The following is a 22,370-nucleotide window of genomic DNA, read 5'->3' as shown; positions in this document are numbered from 1 at the left end:
CCTACCAAAAAAAAAAAAAAAAAAAAAAAAAAAAGGAGGAAGTCTTTTAGGGAACCAGGCATAAGGAAGAAGCAAAATGCTGTCCTATTTGAGAAGAAGGTTGTCTTTAGGTTCTGAAGGACCTAGGTTCACATCTCAGCTCTAATACTTACAATCTTCTTGACCTTAGACAAACTACTTAATCTCGCCATGTCTGTTCTCTTAGTAGTAAACGGGGATGCCCAGTTTATAGGGACAATATGGAGGTTTAACATGATGTGGGTAAAGGGTTAGCATATGTCTGGTACATGGTGCGCACTCAGTAAGTGGTGGTGACGGTGATGATGATGATTAAGGAGGGTAGGTTGGGAAAGAGAGGAAGGACAGGGCTAGGGAGAAAGACTGGAGAAGAGTATCCCAGGGAACAGAAATAGCCTGTGGGGAGTGAAGAGGAAAGTTCCCTACTGCATTTACTGCAAGGGGCTCAAACCAAGGACAGTGGGTATTAAGACTCATCAAGGGGATGGGGTGGGGGAGGTGACCTGCCAACCACTTGGGGCCCTGAGATCATACTGGTGCCCTGGGTCTGTTGTTCTTCCTACAGCCAGCTTCCTGCCCAGACTCAGAGCCCAGTTCTACCAATTCCAATATGTGAAATGCCAGGCCTGAGTATATGGGCAGAGCCCCCTTCTCCAGTTCCAAGACCCAAGGCCCATGGATGAAGAGATGACTGTGGAGGAGACTGATGGTGCCAGTGACATCGTGCTGATTGTCCCCAAGGCCACTGTGCTGAGTGTGAGAACAGAGCAACAGAACAGTTCCTGGGCAAGGAAGTGAGAGGGCAGCACCACAAGGGCCCCTTCTCACTTCATTCTCCCCTTGGCGGTGACCTTAACTGAAGACCTCACTGGGAGTTACAGTCTTGCCATTGAGATCTAACATAGACACAAACACGTAGGGTAGGGAAGCAAACCATCCAGGCTAATGTCATTCAAGATTTCTTAAGAACTTTCTGAGGATTCTTTCTCTCAACTGCTGTGTTCTGTCCTAGGCCCTAAAGGAAGATCCAAAGGATGAGGGAGGCCCCTCCAGGAAAGGAATGTTTAGAGGAAAGAGAAGATTGAGACTGACTTCCAGTAGAGGTGAGGAGTGAGAGTAGATGGTAGGGCCACAGGCCTGCACCACCCAATACTGGAGGTGCTGCCCACAGGTGGCTCTTGAGCACCTGAAGTGTGACTGGTCCAAACTGAGATGTTCTGTGTGGGTAAAATACACAAAGGATTTTGAAGTCTTCATATCTGAACAAAATGTAAAAGATCTCAATGTTTTTGTAAATTGATTACACATTGAAACAACAACATTTTGGATAGACTGTGTTAGGTAAAATATTGAAATGAATTTCACCTGTTACCTTTTTAAGTGTCTATTAGAAAATTTAGAGGTATGAATGTGGCTTGCCTTCTTTTTTATTGGATCTAATAGACCAAAAAGGGAAGAATTAGAGAGCAGGACAGATGTTGAAGGGAGGACTTCCTGAAGGAAGAGAAGGGACAGGTGGGGAGCACACAGCCCCAGACAAAAGGACAGACTTCAGGAAGGCTCAGGAGGTGAGAATGAGTAGCTTGTCTGTGACTTAGGTAAATTCTTGTCTTCTAGAATGCTCTGATGTAAACACATGGAATCCAAACAAGAACGGAGAGAAGATCTTTATATAGTACATAAGTCAGAGATCTGTGAGCCCGTCCCCCATGTTTTGTTTTTATATTTGTTATTCTCATAGCCACTACCTCTCAACAACTTGGACTAAGAAATCACTTTACAAAATGAGAACAGAGACTCAGAGAAGTTAAGTAACTCACTCAAGGTCACATAGCTAGTAAAAATTGCATTGGAGATTTAAACTCTCATCTGTCTGACTCCAGGATAGAGTAAAATGAGGGGAGCCACCTCTTCTGTCTGTGTGGATTGAGAAATATTCCAAGAGGATCAGAGCTGAGGGTTGGAGGGCAGGACTGAGTAGTGCACCAAGCCTGCCCTGACTCACCTCTTTATAGCCTGCACTGCTGTTAACTTCCCAGACCCAGAATGCATCTGCAGAGCAATGGGATGGGACATTAGAATGGACGTTCCACAAGCACAAACCCCTCCTCATCCTGCCCCCCCCCCCCCCCCCCATTGAACCAGCTGCATGACAGCAAGAGAGGAATCCCCTGATGCAGGTGAAGCTACAGCTGGAGGGGCAGGTGACAGAGCTGAAAGGCCAGGCTCAGATTCACACACGGATGTGGTAACCACCAGGCAGGAGCAGACAGAGCTGACAGAGCAGTACAAGCTGGGAGTTGGGCCAGTGGGGGATGGGGCCTGGCTGCTTATCCAGGATCCAAACTCAGAATCCTCTGAAGAGGGGAAAAGGGAGATGTTAGTGTGCTTTTAAGAGGGATCTGGCATCAAAAAATAACTTCTCCTCATTCATCATCTGCTCTTTGCCCTGTGTTTCTAGAGGCTCCTCCCAGCTGCAGACAAGGAAGCCCTTTCCCTGTTCTCATCTGCTCCCTCCTACCGTGGCCCCTGTTTCCAGTTCCCTGGAACTATCTGGGGTGACAGGGGAAACAGAGGGAAATCTGGTGGTCTCTGAGCTCTCTTCTCTGAAACTGACCTGCTAATCACTGCCCTTCTGCCCAGGTAAAGTCTGACCCACCAGGCTTTACCCCGCATCCTCTCAGTGTCCCTCCACTCTGACCCACTTCCCATCCAGAAGAAACTCCTTCCATGTCAGGGAATGGGAGGGCTCATACTCATAGAGCAGGAAGTGACACACGTGGATTTGAGTTAGACTCAGTCAGAACTTCCCAGCACGAGGGGTCTGACAGCCTCAGCTGCTGTGACATTCACTAAGAATGCACACATGGCCTCACCAGATGCCTCCAAGAGACAAGGACGTGTTCTGGACCTTCCTGCGTAGTCCCGACTGGAGACAGAAGTTTAAAGTGTGACTCTGGTCATCCCCAGCCTCAGCAGGGGGCACACAGGGACTTGTGGGGACTCTCAGGCCCACAGGCAGAATGGGTGGAGCCTAGAGTTAGGAGCTGCAACATGGTGGGGGTGGGGAGAGATCAGGCCAGAACCCTCCACTGTCTGGCCTCCCTCCCACCCTGGCCCCACCTCTTGATGGCTCTCTCTGGTCAGAGCAGGGCCTCTGAGCTCTCTCAATGCAGCCCTGAGAGCAGGCCTCAGGACCCAGTCTCCACCCAGCCTCTGACCGGGGACCCTGATGCCATCACCTGTGCCTTGCAGGACAGAGATACCCACTGCTCAGGTTCACACCCCCCACACTCCACACAAACAGCCTTCCTCTCCTGGCCTCCCCCACCCCCAACCCCATAGCTCAGTCTGGTACCTGCAGGAAATGTGCACAAATCAAAGACATCTGCCACTATGGGTCTTCAGGCTCCCCTGGGACAACACACACATACACACACATATATACACATACACACAGGCTCACACTCATACTTGCACACACACACATAACCTCAAATTACACACATAAACACACCCACACATCACAAACATTCTCATATGCATGCAACGCAAAGACACATACTCACAAACTCATTAACACCAGCACCCCACCCCACCCGCACTCCCAGTCCTGTAGCTGAGGCAGACACATAGAAGAGTAAGACCTTCTGCCAGTGTGTGGGGAGAAGTGCAAGACCTCAGGAGCGATGACCTGAGTTCACCCTTGCCTTTGCCCCTTTATATGCTGTGTTACCTTGGGCCCTTGACATAACATCTCTGAGCCTCAGTTTTATCACCTGTAAGTAGGATTAACAAAATTTACCTAAGGTGTGAGATTAAGACAGGTGTAGCTTCCATCATCAGTGTGGCCACCGATGGAAAGTCACCCCACTCCATTCCCCACTTCTGTGCTGAGCATCCCCCTAACACCCTTCCAGGCCTGCTGTCCCTGAAACAGAAACCCCATCTCCTGGGGGCTCAGACCACCAGGTACCCACACCTGGGGAAACTTGATATATGACTAGGCCAGCTCCATCTGACTCCCATGCCTCTGTCCTGCCCATACCACTCCTGCTCCCTTAGTGCCTCTTGCCAGGTAGCCTTTTCCCTAATGACCTTTAATGCAGCTGGCCATGGACAAAAAGTTTGGGGTGGAGCACTCAGCCATTGCATCAGAAGGATATGAAGGGTTAATCAGCCCCAAGGACCTGTCCTGCAGAAAGTCATCCCTAATGTCCCTGAATTACACCAATTCCAAGACATTATTTATGGACAGAGTGTGTGGGTCACAGTTATAGGACAAGACCTGCTGTGCTAAGCAGTCAAGGAAGAAATTGTGTCGCCCATGGAAAGCCCCTTTGGACTCTGAAGAGCTCTCGTCCTCCAGTCCTCCATCCAGACAACTGGTCACCCTGACCATCTCTGAATTTGCATCTGCCATTGCCCATCCTGGTGCCTCTGTTGTGCCCAAATTTCAAGACCCCCCAAAGACGACCACCAGAATCCATAGTCAAAGCCAAACAGCAAGGGTTGTTTATTACGAGTTCGAACCCGGACCTCCACGCACTCATTGCCAGTGACGTTAAGAGGTCCTGAGCTCAGGATCACAGCACTTTTTATATACTATTTGGGGAGGCAGGGACTTAGCATACATCATAGTATCTCGTAACAAATCACTACATACCGTGAGAAAATCAAACAGCAACTCCATAATATGACTGGCGCGCTACAGAGTGGGAAAAGACTGGGAACAGATTATTGGTTAGGTCAAAGGGCTGTCATTCTTCAAATTGCTTGGATGGCACCGCTAAGGTATGTGTCACCCCAGGATTGGCCGGGGTCTCCCTGTCAAGCCGCGGGGTGCCAGATGGTTATTATCTCCCATACCCAAAGCTGGGTGGGGGGTCTGGGAGCAGTCACTTTGTCATGTCCAATTCTGGGTGGGGGTTTCTCTGGCGCCAGATGGCTGTTATCTCTCGGCCCAAACCGGATGGGGGTCCGGGAGCAGCCACTCTGCTAGGTTCGATTCTGGGCGGGGGTAGTGTGGTTACAGAGTGCCCATAGAAAGTTTGCTGGTAATTTTCCATCTCCTCATGGGTTAGGAAGCGAAGGTACAGAAGCAGAAATAGTGGTTATGGTTATAATTTAGGCATCTCACCTCCACCTCCCCTCACTGTCCACCCTCTTCCCTCTGACCCCCCACCTTCCCATCTCCCACTCAGTCCCCTCCCACCCGACAAACTTACCCCCAACCCAGCCTGCCTCCCTCCCCTCCTGATATACCTCCACAGACAACTCCACCTTCAGGGGCCTCCACCTTCCTATTACCTCCATCTCTCCAGCCTGCTGCATCCCACCATTTTGCTTCATTTGAAGTCGTTTCTGAATCTGCTTTCACACCTCTCCCATCCTTCAGAATCTAGGGAGTAGAGCAGGGCTCAGAGCCCAATAAAGGGAAGGACATTTCCCTCTTCTCTCTCTTCCTGCCCTCTGCCTGCCATCCCACAACTCTTCCTGAGAACAGTACTGGTCAGATGTTAGCAAGAGTTGAAGAGACATTGCCCCATCAGCAGAGTGAGGGACTGGGGTACACAGAGGAACAGGATGGGCTGTGGCACTTCTGTCAACCTGAGGGAAGCAGCAACCAACACAGTGAGCCCTATACAGCCTTCTGAGTAGCCTCAGGGGTGGCAAGGGCCCTCCACAGCTTGGCTCTGCCCAGGTCAGAAGGGACCTTTGGCAGCCCTGGGACCTTGGGAGGTCCTGATGACCTGGTCACCCCATAACCACTCCTTCTCAATAGACGACAGGGGCAAACAGTTACTCCAGTTCTCCATCGGGTCATCCTGATGAAGTTCTAGAACCTAGGTGAGGTTCAGTGGGCTGAGGTCCAGAGCCAATGACCAAGAAAGAATTCTTGAGGATATCCTTGGTGCAAAATGGTGGTTTATTAAAGCATAGGGACAGGACCCATGGGCAGGAAGAGCGGCTGCCCTGGGTTGTGAGAGATGGCAGGTTATGTACCTTGCAGTTGGGGGAAGGTGAAGGGAAGGGAGGTTTCAATGAATATTTCATATGCTAAAGAGGGCCTACAAGGTGCCAGGATACCGGAGGCCTACCAGAGGCCAAAAGCTTTGGGACTTGATCAATGTTGTCTTTTGGCCAGCCATTAACATCAAGATAGTTGGGAAATTCTTGGTGGCATGTCACAATCCTGCTATTGAGCGTCTTTGTTAGTGAGATTTAGGTTCAGAAGAGATTTAACTATATTTACATTTCCTTCTGATGAAGTTCTAGAGAACCTAAGTGAGGTTCGGTGGGCTGAGGTCCGGAGCCGATGACCAAGAAAGAATTCTTGAGACATCTTTGGTGTAAAATGGTGGTTTATTAAAGCACGGGGACAGGACCCGTGGGCAGGAAGAGCTGCTGCCCCGGGTTGTGAGGGATGGCAGGTTGTATACCTTGTGGTTGGGGGTGGTGGTGAAGGGATGGGAGTTTTCAACGGAGTTTTCATATGTTAAAGAGGGCCTACAAGGTGCTGGGGGGGGGGGGGGGCTTGCCCTTGTGGCTTGATCAGTGTAGTCTTTAGGTCAGGCATTAACATCAAGATAGTTGGGACATTCTTGGTGGGGTGTCATGGTCCTGCTATCATTTACATTCCCTTCTACCTCAGCCTCCTCCAGTTTAAGGTGGAGAGGGAAACATTAGGGCTTCAGGAACTGAGAGTTATTTGCCTCTGGAAATTCGTGCTATTGATTAGGTAACCTCCCTGTTTGTAGATCTCTAGGCATCTGTAGAGCAAGGGAGATTCCTGTTCTCCAGGATTGTGATCTCTGCAAGTTAACTATTTATCATTTTATGGCAGTCGGGGGTGTCTGAGGAATGCTACACATATTACGGAGGGGAGCAGGTGGAGAGGGGGTGCAAGGTGCCAGCTTTACTCTGTCCTCAGCCAGCCTCCTGCTCCCTCATTATTCCCCCCTGAACAACTTTGACCCTTAAATCTTTAAGGTGGTTGAAGGTGGAAGGTCTCATCTTCTGTAACTTCTTCCTGCTGAATAGGGGTGTAGACCTGTCCCTACCTGCTCAGGTCAATATTGATCAGGGTAGGAATGTATAAGGGAATTACGAAAGGTAGAGGCAGCTGAATCCAGCGCTGACAGTGAAGAGGCGTCCTCGCGCGTGATAAGGATCATCTGTCGTGGTGAAGTCATTGCAGCGATGGAGTCATTGCAGCGATGGAGTCTCGGCACCAAGTAGAGAAACATCGAACAAAGCAACATATTAAGGTTAATAAGGCGATAAGAATGAGAAGCCCAAAAAGGAGATTTGGCCATAGCCCTCCTTCAAACCAGGAACTTAACCAATCACTGAGAGAGAGAGACAGATCTTGTAGAGCCTTAATCTGGGCATTCATATCTTTTATTAGTCCTGTGACATTTTTGTGATAGTCTGGGATGTACACACAACATTCTGTCTTGATAATTGCACATGTGCCACCCTGGGCTGCTGTCAGGACATCTAAGGCCATCCTATTTTGTAAGACTGCCTTGCGTATTTGTGAGACTTCGGTATTAAGTAGGGAGATGCTATTTAGTGAATCATTGAGTGCCTTTGTAGTATATTTATTAAGGGCTTCTACATGCCACATGACATCCTCTAGTCCCGCAGATGGAACAAAAATGGATGCCAAGTGATCATACCATTTAAAAACAGATCGTGTCCATCTTTGTTTTAAATTGGGGAGATTAGCTGGAGTTGTAATGGTTTTAGTAATGGGCCCATGAATCCAGGCAAATCCTAAAGTACAGCGACCTATCCATCCTGGAGGAAGCCAGGGCCACAGGTTGGGTCCACATATCTAGTGGGTTCCATTTGGAGCTGGCCATCTAATGCCAGGTCGCCTTGCCAAGTCAGTAGCAAACCAGTCAGTAGCCTGGAGTACTATTACTTGGGAACACATTTCTAATGACAACCATCCTAGATATCGTGTGTTATTTGCCCAAGTATCATACATATGATTTCTTTGTTCCCAGCATAAAGCTGCCTTTTGACTGAGGTGTCCAATGGGTGTGGGTATGAACCACAAATATGTATCCCAGATTTGATATACACCATCCTTAATAAGTTAAGGAGGGTTTTGTAACTTAGGCCCATATTTGATTGGGGAGTTATGGCTTGACAGCAATCCCCTTTCCTTCCAAATAGCTCCATGGGCATGTAGTACCAGGAAGGCATATTGGGAGTCAGGGTTAATTTTAATTCTTAGGCTTTGGCAATTGCAAAGTGCTAGTGAGCACTATGGCATATCTAGCTTTTCTTATTCTTTTTATGAAAACTACTGTCATCAGTAAACCAACTGTCATTTGTATTTTTAACAGGGGCATCTTAAATCTGGCCAAATAACCTTTGAACAATTTTGCTCTATAAAGAAGTACAGTGGTCAGGTTCAGGCATAAAGGTAACTAGGTTTAAAGTTTGACAAGTTTTAAGTATCATTTCTGGCATATCTGTAGTGTAGCCCAGTATTTAATAAGTTGGCCTCCGTCATCCATTGGTGGCCTTTGAATTCTAAGACAAATCTGGACCTGATGTAAAGTCATTACAGTCAGGGACTGTCCCATAGTGAGCTTTGAGGCTCTTTGAGGAGGGCTGTTCTAGGTTTCGCTAAAGCATCTATTTGCAATTGCACCTCAACAGAGGTGGCCTTTAGGATAAATATGACTAAGGGATGAAACCAATAAGAAGCCCTTTGAGTGGTCCAGGCTTAACAATATCCTGATTACAGAGGATCACTGGCAAGTGAGAAAACTTGTCAAGAGATAAGGGGAGTTCCCCATGCATCATCCGATCCTATCATAAAGAAAGTGGGGTCATCCATTATCTCCATAAATCCATAGTTAATCCTATGGAGTGCGATAGGCTGGCTTTTAGGAAATTTCATTATCCCAGCCACACACAAGGTGATAGTTAAGTTATATAGTTGTAGGGGAATCAATCCCATTTTTCCAGTTGTTTAATCATATGCCATGGGGTTCTGCTAATATCCCCACAAAATAATGAGATCAACTAAAGAAGCTATTGTGCAACTTCTCTGAAGTTTACCTCAAATTGTTTAGCTTAGGTAAACAAACATTTAAAGACAACCAAATCTAGAATTTAACATCCATAAAGGCGTGTTACTAAAACAGAATTTTTCTCTCTAAAATAACCCTCATTTCCAGAGATAGCCAAATCAGGACTAATTCACTTGAGAAACAAGTCCAGTTTTAACAAACTTGGACTAATTATTTACATAAGCTCTGCAAGAACAGTGAGTGTGATCAAATAGATCTTTTAGAATCGGCTTGCTGGAACTTATAAGGAATCCCTAGGTTGAGTTTTTAGTATCCTCTCCGGGCCAGAAGCCAAGCCCTGTACTTGCCGTCAGGCATGCCTGCAATACCTTTGGACGAATTCCTCTTCCTAAGACTGCACCTACCAAGGAGTGACATTCTTTACTCACCTGGTGAGGCTGCTGGGAACTCTGTAAGCAAGGTATCAGGCCAACAGTCCCAAGGGGCTCTATGGCTCCAGGTTTCATAAAGTCAACCTTAGTTCCTTTAAACTGTCTGGTCATATCTGAAGTCTTTTCAAATATGACATCCCAGTCAAAGCCTTGGTAAAATAACCAGTTTCCAATGGTGTCCTGTTACAAGGAGACCAGATTCTTATTGAACTTATGCAAATGACTGATTGCCATGGAAGAAAGGATATTACTGAGACCTTTTGGTTTCAGAGTGTTCAGATAGAGAGAAAAGTTGAATGCTTTGAGCACTTTTAGATCTCTGTAAGTTACAGATAACTTAAGAAAAAGTATCCCTAGTCTGGAAGAGCAAACATTAAAGAACCAGCAATGTCTAAAGTAAGACAAAACATTAAGAGACACAACACTATAATCTTTTAGTTCATTTAGTTCCATGTTACTAATTCTGGTGAATGCGGCTTTAGTCAGTTTTGGAAATTCTTACCCATTTCAGTTTTAGGATTTTCAAGTATATCAAATATCTGTATTTGTCCTGAAAGTCCTTTATATGAATCTCCTTGAAGGTAAAACTCATTTTACAAGAGAATTAAAACAATTATAAATGACAAAAACTCAGAATGGATACGGTAAGAGCTGATGAGACATTTAGTTGGCAAGGAAATCAGGTTATTTCTTTGATACATAACATTTCTATAATTACAATATCAAGTGATGATCTCTCAAAACATTAAAACTTTAGGAAATGCTTAGAATCTCTAGAATAGTTATAGCATTTTCCCAAATGTAACCCAAGGTTTATCATTGGTTCAGTAGTACTTCATGAGCAACTTCACATACCAAGGAAAAGCCTGAGTTAAAGAGATTTACAACTTAAATCTTGTCAACATTTGCTAAAATCTTATAAAGTTTTAAAGCACATGCCTAAATATAATTAGGGATGTTAAATACTTGATAAAACAAAACATAGAAACTGGGTTTTCTGGGCAGGCAAAGAGAAAACCATTTACATTTTTGTAACAGCAGATCAATTAATCTAAGAAAACTTTGTCCTTTTGAACAGAGACAATTTCAGTCTTATTCCAATGTACCTTTAAAACCCATTCATTTAGTCTGTCTTGACCATAGCTAAAATTCCTTTTCTGAAGATTTCCCTTCACAAACCTTCTACCACTTTCCTTTGTATTCAGGTTTTGTCCCAAGCCATTTCCTTTCAAACAACCATCTCATTTAGGACAAAATTACCTTCCCTTACCTTCAACAAAATGTATTCCCACTCCTTAAATCTTTCTTACATATCTCCTACTTTCCTACATACAGAGTTTCCCTTATTTCCATCAGTCTTAGTTACACTAAGCAGAACTTTGTATTCTTAGAAACACCTTAGTTATTAACCAATTGTGAACTGTTACAACAGAATTCTTCAGGTGGCAGATTTATGAATCAGTTAAATGGAAAACAAGTTTACCAACAGATTTAAATACTCTTAGTTTCTTTGCAGTTAAGAAGTCAAAAGCACAAACCTACATCCAGTGATTAATGACTTAGCATTTTATCCTGCTAAGACCTAGATGTCCACAATTTAATTCCATTTGTCATCCAAACAAAACTTTAAAACTTTCAGGTTACCAAAGACTTTGAAAACTACTTCAGCAATTACCCATTAGAACTTTGAGACAGACAATTAACCATCAGTTTAGTCATTTCTTTGCTAACAAATTTTAACAAATAACACGAGCTTATCTGACCTTCAGTAAACTTCAAAGTTTCACATTTACTGCTGATAACTTAAAAGACAAGTCTTATCTTAATTAAACCAACAAACTTAACTTAGTTCCAATACTGATTTACGCTCCACCTGGGCCCACTCAACTTTGAATGTTTACCTGAGACATGCATGGGAAGATCTGGAGTGGGGAGTGTTAGGTCCAGGGGCTGCTCTTCTTGCTCCTTGATAGTGAAGAGAGATGGAACCGTGGTGCATGATCTAGAGGCTAGTCATGCAGGCTGCACGCACATTGGTACAGAAACAGGAGAAGGGGGAAACAGAGGAAACAAAGTGCTGCCAGGAGGCAGAGAAAGGATTCTCCACTTCCCCATCACATCCTAGGCTACAGATGGGTGCCTGGTGAATGGACTAGGAAACTGTGCCATGTCATGCCATTGTCTGTCCTGAAGACTGCATACTGTTTCGCAATATTAACCCATGGAAATACTAGAAAAGTTTGGCAAGGGGAAATTACCCAATTTTGTAGCTTTAGACAGTTTGTAGAAGACACTGACAAGAAACAGTAAAAACTGAAATCCATCATGGTCTATGCGACATTCCAACACATGTGGTCCTTACAGCCAACTTCCTTAGGAAATGGTCCCCGATTGCGTTTTAATTCAATCGGGTACTGGTTTCGGCTGGCTCCCAGTGGAGGTCTCGCAGCCAGAAGTGACTAGACCAGGGATGTGGAGGGGATCACATTAGATCAATCAGGAGGAAACCTCACATGGGAGTCTTAAGATTGGCAGCCGACCTGGTGACTTTGGTGGCTGTCCCGTGCCCAAGAGAGACAACTTTCTATAAGAACAGGAATAAAGAGAGGCCATCAGGTTTCTGGGTCTTATTGCAATTTAGCATATGAAAACTCCATTGTAACCTCCCTTCCCCTCACCTTCCCCCAACCGCAGGGTACATAACCTGCCACCCCTCACAACCCAGGGCAGCAGCTCTTCCTGCCCAGGGGTCCTGTCCCCATGCTTTAATAAACCACCATTTTGCACCAAAGATGTCTCAAGAATTCTTTCTTGGTCATCAGCTCCGGACCTCAGCCCACCGAACCTCACCTAGGTTCTAGAACTTCATCAAGAGAACACTTTGGAACTCTGAGCACACAGCAGTGTTATAATTAGTGTGAAATGGTTCATTGAGAAGCTGCATTTAGGGAGGGGATAACAGGTGCAGGGGACAAGTATAAAAGCTCCAGGTACCAGTCTCATCCCCCTATACACACTCCCCAATCATTCCAAATGGGCCCCTGCTCTGACAGAGATAGAAACTAATACTCCCAAATTGTGGCAGGAGGAGGGGGCAGGAAAGTAGTCCAAGGAAGACTCTGGTAATGAAAGAGCCAGTTGAGGCTACTGGGATACCACAGGGACTGCCTGCTCCTCACAGCTCAGGGAGTCTTCAGCCTTGCAGCAGGGATCCAGAAATGACTGGTCTCTAATTCAGGGGATACTTTCCCCTTTCCAAAAGCACAAAAACCCTTACCAACTCCCCCAAGGAATAGAGAGCTCAGAACCCACTGAGACTGAAATGGGAGGGGAGAGAGAGTCTGTGTAACAGCAATTAGCCTCTTTCTTTCTGATCTCCATCCTCATCTCTTCCCCAGAACCTCATATCCAGGGGCATTAGTTTAGAGACCTCTGCCTTGATCTGTCTCCAAGTTTCTAGAAAGAACAAAGCACTTAACCCTTGTTTTGCCTGCAGACTCCTAGGCCGGAGAAGGGAGGACAGGGTCCATCCTGAGCAAGAAAGTGCCCTGACTTGCCGCCTTCTCAAGGCAGTGGGGAGGTTGGAAGTTGGACCAAAGAAGAAACCAAACCGAAGCTTGGGTTGACAAATACAAACCCTGGTGGGAAGGCTTTTACTCTCCTCCTATTATTGATTTTACTGCTATGGTTCTTCCGATTAGATTGAACTAACTCATAATCATAGTCAGGTAAATATGTGACAGTAACCATAAAGGCCATTCTTAGCCTATCTATCTAAAGGAAATTCCCTGTTATTCTTTATCACAAACTTATTTATTCCTTTGTTGATTCCTCACACTCTGGAATTATGGAACATTAGTTTTCTTGCTTTGTTTTCTTGCTTCTTGTCTATTTTCCTTCAAGAAATTTAAAAATTTGAATTTTCAAATTTGAAATTTGAAATTTCAAATCTAAATTAGAAAGAGACAAAGAATGAAGAATGAATAAATATATTATATGGCAATAAATCTACTGGTGGGATCAACATTTCCTAATAAGATGACCCATACCTGAAAGCATCACATGCAGTCCTACAATCACAGTAATTATCCTTCATCAGTATTCATAATACCTCTCCTGCCACAGCTCATCATCAGCTCTTTCCCTCTATTTAATACAACACATGAAAGTTATTTAGGACTTCTTTAACTCTGTATTAAGGACAGTAGAGAGAATATAAATACAGGGCAGAGTCTCCCCATGCCAGAAGCTTACAGGTGAGTGAGGAAGAAAGAGGAGACACAAGGTAACTACAGCTGAACATGGTGCAGGGAGACAGCTATGGTGAGAGTGACACAAAAGAGTAGAAGAGATCAAAGGAAATATATTTCTTCAGAGGCAGAAAACCCAGGAAGGCATACATAGGGGTAACATTTATAGTGCACCATGATGATTGTATAGGATTTCAGTAGTCAGAGATTGGGAGGACAGAATTCCAAGGAAAGACACTGCTACTGGGAAGGATTTCTTGACTTTGGGCATCATTTGATATTAAACTTCTGTTCATCATGACAGTAAAACAGGAGGACCAGGGAAATTTAGGAGAAAACTGCAGAATCTGGAGGCTTTGAATATAGAAGACAGGTGCCAGTACCTGGGTCGCCCCTCAGGGTCCATTTCTCCCCACTTCTCTTGCACCTGATCTTTGGAAGGGGCAATGTTTCCAATGGGAGAGGGTACCCATTATGTCTTCATCTGTATGTCTCTCATCTCCTCTCTCCCTCCGTTGAGTTATTTAATAATAATGAAAGGATTTCTTAATCTCATCACCCAAAGGAGAACAAAGGTCCAAAAAACATACTACACAAATTAAGTTAGGTACTTTGCATACCTGGAGAAAAGGAGAAACCCCTCCTTATTCCATCTCCATAGTCAATTTTCCTAGATCATCTGACACTCTATATCAATAAATATCTGCATTTCCTCCTTCTCTGGACAGAGATGCTGTTAAATGTCACATGTAAACTAAAGTTTGTCAAAAAAAATGCCTCACAAAATAGCCTCCCAAGAACTGGCACTGGCAGGGGGAGGAAGGGTTTCCTGGGTTGAGTCTGCCTTCAAACCACCTGCAGGTCCTGTCTGCTACTTCCAGGACCTTTGCTTTGGGTTTTCTAAAGAAGGAAACACAGACATCCAACTCCTCTTACCATCATTGTTTCTGTCACAGCTCACTGCATTTTATGAAATTAGTTCCATGAATGACCAGCTTCTCACAATCCCCACTCTAGGTTCCTTAATTAGTACAAACTTTAATTCTCCTCTTCCTGGGGTGGCTCCAAGGGAAGGGAAGAGGTAAATACAAGGGCTTCTCTGAGGACCTTCCCTGGGGTCTTCTAGGAGAGATGAGGTGTGGATGTGGGGGGTGTTCCTCTAACTGCAGCTGTGTATGAGGTTAGAGGGTAAAACAGGAGTGGTTTTCTTGAGGCTGCTGTTGCTCTTTCCCTGTGAACCTCTTTTGACTGTTGCAGATGGATAGGGCTGCACAGCAGCCCAGCATTTAGCCATGAACTTCCCAGAAGGAAACTCAAGGGTTTCCTTGAGAGGTGGTGTAAAATAAATATCAGGGTTTAGAAGAAACACACTAACCATGGCCAGGGTTGGAAGGCTCCTGGTTCCTCAGTGCTGGGTGAACTCCTTCAGGGTTTGTGTCCTGTGCATGCATGCACACACACACACACACACACACACACACATACATCATACCCAATAAGTCTATAATATGCCCATGTTTGTAGACATACCAAGAGGAATATACCCCACTCCCTGATCCATATTTCTACTGAAATTTCAAACACAAATGTCTATATATTTTGTACACTCACATGACTTTCAGTGAGGAGCTTTATGACAATATGTACCCAGCTTGTCCCCTTTTCAGGCTCCTGACTACATGGTGAGGCCCGGGAGAGATTGTCTGACTATGAGCTGTATGTGTCACTAAGTGTGTCTCTGACCACATACCCCAAAACACATAGAAATTGTTTTCTCATCATTCACTATTGGGAATTATCCACTGTCTTTCAATTACCTCTATGCCATCAAGTTTCAATGATCAGCAGTCCCTCACTGAGCTGATACTCCGTGCAGAGTATAGCTCAGGGCTTACAGGTACAAGATTTTGCTCAAACGTGGTACAAATCCAAGCTTCACTACTCACTTTGCACAAATGATTTAACCTCTCTTTGCCTTAGTTTCAACATTTCTAAAATGAGCACGACATTCATCTCATTTAACTTTGTATAAAACAGGTGATTATTTATGTAACGTGCTTGGAGTACTCACAAATGGTAGCTATATAATCATCATCATCACTGTGGGGCTGTGTACATAGAAGGAAGTAATGCATGAGACAGATGTTCCTTTCCCTTAGGAGGTTTTAAAATCTCCTATTACACAAGGTGAATACACGGAGAGAGAAAGGAACTGTAAACCTAAAACTCTATTTGAGCCATAATGTCTAATATATTCTCCTAAATCCAAGGAGAGCTATGAGAACTGATAGCAGATTTCAGTGCTCTAGTAAGATTGTTTTTTCCTTCTGTCATTCATCATGTACATGCCTCACCATCTGAGGCATTCCACACCCAAGTGAGACAGCCATGCACATGGCCACAGAGCCTGTGCCCTCCCATCTCTGGCGTCACCCTCTGATCTCAGAAAATTCTTCCTTGGGTTCAATCTCCATTTATTTTCATTTAATATTGGCTTTTATTTCTCACACATTCTTATAAGGGATGGGTACAAGAACCCTTGAAAGGCTAAGAAAATTCTCCACTGGGGGCACCTGAGTAGCTCAGTCAGTTGGGCATCTACCTTTGACTTAGTTCATGGTCACAAGGTCCTGGGATCAAGACCTGCCTCAGGCTCCATGCTTTGCAGGGGATCTGCTTCTCCTGTTCTCTGACCCTCCACCCCACTTGTTCATTCTCATTCTCGCTCTCTCTGAAAAAAATTTAAAAAAAAAAAAAAAGATAATTCCCCAATGCCCACCTGGTAACATTGTTCCACTGCCCATCCATCCAGGTGTTTGCAAATATAGTTCTCATATAGTTTGTTAATAACCAATTGAAAATCATCAATGATCCCTTAAAAAGCATAATTTGGTCCCTATTAGGGTATAACCTCTTATGTAGGCATTTCTCTCCTGAAGGCATTTGAAAGATGAAAGTTGCCTAATTTCCAGGACAAATAAACTCCACAGCCTCCTCAATTAGTATCATCAGGTTATCACTCATTTGATTAAGAGACAGCACAACCCTGAGTCAGGGCATGACAAATATGATCTCCCTGGGCTCTTTCAGGCCAACATATGAAGGAGGGGAAATAGAATTGGCAGCAGTCACTACCCGCTGAATGGTTGCCCCAGAGGAGGCGTGAGGACCAGGCAGACTTGAGGGAGGGCACTGCAGACTTTTTCCCACTGTGGGCAGAGTGCTAAACCTTGCCATCGTGACTGCTTTGGGAGTCCTGGAGACAGGTGGGCAGTCAGACCCCACACTTCTCCCTCTTCCCAAATTCAATTCTCTAGCTGAGGCCCCTCCACTTGTGTTCCCAGTACCAGTTTTCCCACCTTCCATAGTACCCATCTGAGTCAAGACACCTGTCATCCCACATCTAAGGCCAGTGTTTCTCAATCCTGAAAGACCACACAGATCACTTGGAAGCCTGTTAAAAATGCAGATTCTGATTCAGTAGATCTGGGTTGGGGTCCAAGAATCTGCATTTCTACAAGCTCCCAGGTGACACCCATGCTACTAGAGCAAGAATTTAGATAATATAGCAGTTGCTGCAACTGTCTCCCAGGAAGAGTCTATCTGTCCACATCTTTCTGTCTTTCTGTCTATCTTGCAGATGGCTGTGAGAATCATGTCTCATTCCTTCCTGATTCAGGAATCTCACGCCATGGCATAGTACACAACATTGTATTGTACACAACAATACACAATACATTCTTTCATTACTCTTAAAGGTCTGCATGACTAGTCATTGTCCCATTTCTTTTCCATCTCAACCATCTATCTATCTTTTATTTACTGAATTACTCCATAGACATCCTTCTCCAGGAGGCGTTTCTTGACCTATACCTCTTTCTCAGCTTTAACTCACACCTTCCCTTCCAGAATAATGATACCTCAATCCCTATCCAGTTATGAATCCTCCTATTTCAGCCCATTTTTCTCCCTATTTACAATATCAATTCTCTCTGCCCAAGAATTTTAAGTTGATTTCAGAAGGTTTTTGCTCCAATCCCTCAAAGAAGTATCTACAGGAATATATGGGTAATAAGTAAGTATATGGGTAATCTTGCCTCTGGCAGTCTTCCCTGGAGTCACCTTCTTCCTGGTGGGAACACGAGAAATTCAGCAAGTAAGGAAGTGCCTTCCCACCCTCCCTCCCAGGGCAGACCCCATGCATTAATACAATAGATAAACACTGGCCCTCCTATACCAAAGCGTAAAACTGACTGCATCAAGAAGGACGCCTGTTGGGCCCTCACTGGAGCCAGCCTCATCTTCAGGGAATCCCTGTATCAGGTAGAACTGCTTGGGCCTTCTATCAGTTTCACTTCTTCTAGCCCCTCCTCGCATCCTATGGGAAGAGATGAAGCTGGACCAGGGGAGGTCATGTCATGCATTCTCCTGACCCAGGACTGTATCTTCTCTGTTGCTCTTTGGATGAACAACACTGTTCCTACTGTTGGATTTAGAGAAAATAAGAACATACTCCTTGTCCTAAGAAGGACTCTACTGGGAATGAACAGACAACAGTTACCATAATTCAGGCATAGCCAAACAACAGCAATACTACAGGTGCCTGGGTACAGTTCTAGATGCAGGGTACAGACAGCTCTGGATGGAGAGGCATTCTCCTTGCCAAGGAAATCTCCCAGAAGATAATTGAAAGGAGTAACACATGCTGGCCTGAAGGAAGGAAAATTTTCTGTACCAAAAAAATGTGTTAGTCTCAATTCACTTGAACATGAATTTATTAAATGTTCATTAGGTGCCTGACCCCCGCTGGATGCTCTGGGAGTGAGAACAGGATACATTACTTACCCAAGATCTATAATCAGAAGGAAAGAAAGAAAGAAAGAAAGAAAGAAAGAAAGAAAGAAAGAAAAAGAAAGAAACAGATATCTGTGGTATGCTATTTTTTTAAATTTCAGATTTATTGACGTACAGCTGACATATAAATTTGTGAGATATTTACAGTATATGCAGTGTCAATTTGATATACAAATAATTAAGAAATGATCCATTATGATTTGTCCACTGTGAAAGCATTCACAATGGGTTTCTTTAATTAACAAGTAATGTATTAGTAGCCACAGGGGTACAGGTGTGTGAATCACCAGGTTTACACACTTCACAGCACTCACCATAGCACATACCTTCCCCAATGTCCATAGCCCAACCAAGATCTCCCTCCCTCCACCCCCAGCAACCCTCAATTTGGTTTTTGAGATTAAGAGTCTCTTATGGTTTGTCTCCCTCTGGATCCAATCTTGTTTCTTTTATTCCTTTCCTATCCCCCAACTCCCCCATGTTGCCTCTCAACTTCCTCACCTCAGGGAGATCATATATGACAATTGTCTTTCTCTGATTGACTTTTTCGCTAAGCATAATACCCTCTAGTTCCATCATGTCATTGCAAATGGCAAGATTTCATTTCTTTTGATGGCTGCATATTATTCCTTTGTGTATATATACCACCTGTTCTTTATCCATTCATCCGTTGATGGACATATAGGTTCTTTCCATAGTATGGCTATTGTGGACATTGCTGCTATAAACATTCAAGTGCACATGCCTACTCTGATTACTACATTTGTATTTTTAGGGTAAAAACCCAGTAGTGTGATCACTAGGTCATAGGGTAACTCTATTTTCAACTTTTTGAGGAACCTCCATACTGTTTTCCAGAGTGACTGCCCCAGCTTGCATTGCCACCAACAGTGTAGGAGGGTTCCCCCTTCTCCGCATCCTCACCAACACCTGTCTTTTCCTGACTGTTTAATTTTAGCCATTCTGACTGGTGTGAGATGGTATCTCACTATGCTTTTGATTCATATTTCCCTGATGCCCAGTGATATGGAGCACTTTTTCATGTGTCTGTTGGCCATCTGGTTGTCTTCTTTGCCTAAATTTCTGTTCATGTCCTTTGCCCATTTCTTGATTGGATTATTTGTTCTTTGGGTATTGAGTTTGCTAAGCTCTTTATAGATTTTGGACACTAGTCCTTTATCTGATATGTCGTTTGCAAATATCTTCTCCCATCCTGTCAGTTGTCTTTTGGTTTTGTTAACTGTTTCCTTTGCTTTGCAAAAGCTTTTGATCTTGATGAAGTCCCAATACTTCATTTTTGCCCTTGCTTCCTTTGCCTTTGGCAATGGTCCTAAGAAGAAGTTGCTGTGGCTGAAATTGAAGAGGTTGCTGCCTGTGTTCTCCTCAAGGATTTTGATGGATTCCTTTCTCACATTGAGGTCCTTCATCCATTTTGAGTCTATTTTAATGTGTGGTATAAGGAAATGGTCCAGTTTCCTTTTTCTGCATGTGGCTGTGCAATTTTCCCAATGCCATTTGTTGAAGAGATTATTCTTTATCCATTGGACATTCTCTTCTGCTTTGTCAAAGACTAGCTGACCATAGAGTTGAGGGTATATTTCTGGGCTTTCTATTCTGTTCCATTGATCTATGTGTCTGTTTTTGTGTCAGTATCATACTGCCTTGATGATGACAGCTTTGTAATAGAGCTTGAAATCTGGAATTGTGATGCCACCAACTTTGGTTTTCTTTTTCAACATACCTCTGGCTGCTTAAGGTCTTTTCTGGTTCCATATAAATTTTAGGATTATTTGTTCCATTTCTTTGAAAAAAATGAAAGGGATTTTGATAGGGATTGCATTAAACATGTAGATTGCCTTAGGTAGTATAGACATTTTCACAATATTTGTTATTCCTCATAATGCAATTTTAATCTACATGTTTCATTAAATGAAGGTGAGTGTGCATAGGGTGCCTTTGTTTCCCTCACTTCAACTTTATACATGAAGAGCCTGCATCTGGGGCTCTGGTGTTCAACGTGTGGTCCCTGGACCAGTGGCATCAGCATCTCCAGGGAACTTGTTAGAAATACAGGTCTGGGCCCCACTCAGACCTCCTGTATTCCAAAAACTGAGGATTGGGTCCAGCAATCTCTTTCCACAAGCCCTCCAGGTGTCATGGCACCTCCTGAGGTTTAAGCACCACTTAGCAGAATACTATTCCTAGCCACGCTCCACAGGGCCCTCTCTCACTGGAACCTTGATTAATAAAGTGAAGACATAACACTGAGCAAACCTGGTTAGCTTCTTCCAATGTTTTGTCACTTTTCTTCTTTTGTCCAGAGCAAAACTGCCCATTGACATATGCAATCCAACTGCTCATACAGGAGAAAAACTAATTAAAGAAGTCTCTCTCCTGTGGTGGTAGGCCAGGGACACTCAGCACTACTTGTGATGAGTAGTTCTGTTTAATTTAATGATGACAGATTAGCAGGTCAACGACACTGCAGATCTACAGCTGGCAGTTTAGTTATCTATCACTATGTCATGATTATCAACAGGTTCTTAACACAGGAGGGGGAAATGGGGTGTTATTTATTGGACTTCTACAGCTCCAACAATGGGTTGTAGTGAAAAATAGGCAGGATACAGGTTCAGATCATTTGCAGTAAGGAGACCTAGTTGAGAGAATAACAGAATAGAAGAACCAGAGGAAATCCTAGAAATTTTTAAGGAAATGTAATTTGAGAAAGGGATCAGTTGTGACCTCTCCTGCTACACATAAATAAGCAGGTCATGGAAGGAACTGAGTGGCTTACTCAAGGTCACATTGCTAATTGTTGTGGAAACAAGACCAGAACTCAGGACATGTGGCTCTCAGCTATGGATGTTCTGAACAGGTGGACCAAAGCAGACAACAGTAGAGAAACTTTAAAGTGCAAGAATTCAGATGTTGCTAAGAGAAGTATCAACCCAGGGATTTTCAGCATGGACAGTGGGCTCAAAACCAAAATGCTTTGTGTCCAGGGGAGAGCTCTGGCTCCAGTCACCCCTGCATGCTCTCTTGTGCCCTCACAGAGCCAAGCCTCAAACTACACAGCCCGCTCAGTGTGCTCTGAACACAGCTTCATTTTTACTGTGCTTCTCCTGGTGCTCTCTCTGCCTGCAATCTCTCCCTAATGACCAGATATGGCAAAACCCATCCCTAAAGTGAGCCAGCTCAAAAGTCATTCCTTTACAAAGTCTCCTCTGATTTCACCTTCAACCCTCACCTCTGTACCAGCCACAAATAATCATCTCTCACTCTGAATTTCCAAGATATATTATTTTTATATTAATTATGACAACATGTTCTACTTTGTGTTACAACAGTACTTTACCTCTTGTATTAAAATATAAGCTCCTTAAATGCAAAAGCCATATATCATCTGTTTTTTAATCTTTTTCTAGCTTTATCTTTTTTTATATAAATATAATGAACGTGCAGTGTTGATGTATTAGTCAGAGGTGCACAATACAATGACTCAACAATTTCACACATTTTTCAGGGCTCATCAAGATTAATGTACTCTTAACTCCCTTTATTTAAATCACCCATTTCCCTACCAATCTCCCTTTGGTAACAATGAGGTTGTTCCCCTTATTTAGGGGTCTATGGTGTTGTGCTATTTATTTATTTATTTAGGTATTGCATTTGTCTCTCTTTTTTCTTTTTCCATTTTGATTTTTTTTTTGTTTCTTTAATTCTCCATAAGACAGAAAACATGGCATTTGTTTTTC

This window comes from Mustela erminea, chromosome 6 (assembly GCF_009829155.1).
Source record: "Mustela erminea isolate mMusErm1 chromosome 6, mMusErm1.Pri, whole genome shotgun sequence".
NCBI lineage: Eukaryota > Metazoa > Chordata > Mammalia > Carnivora > Mustelidae > Mustela > Mustela erminea.
Note: the sequence above shows the minus strand (reverse complement) of the source record.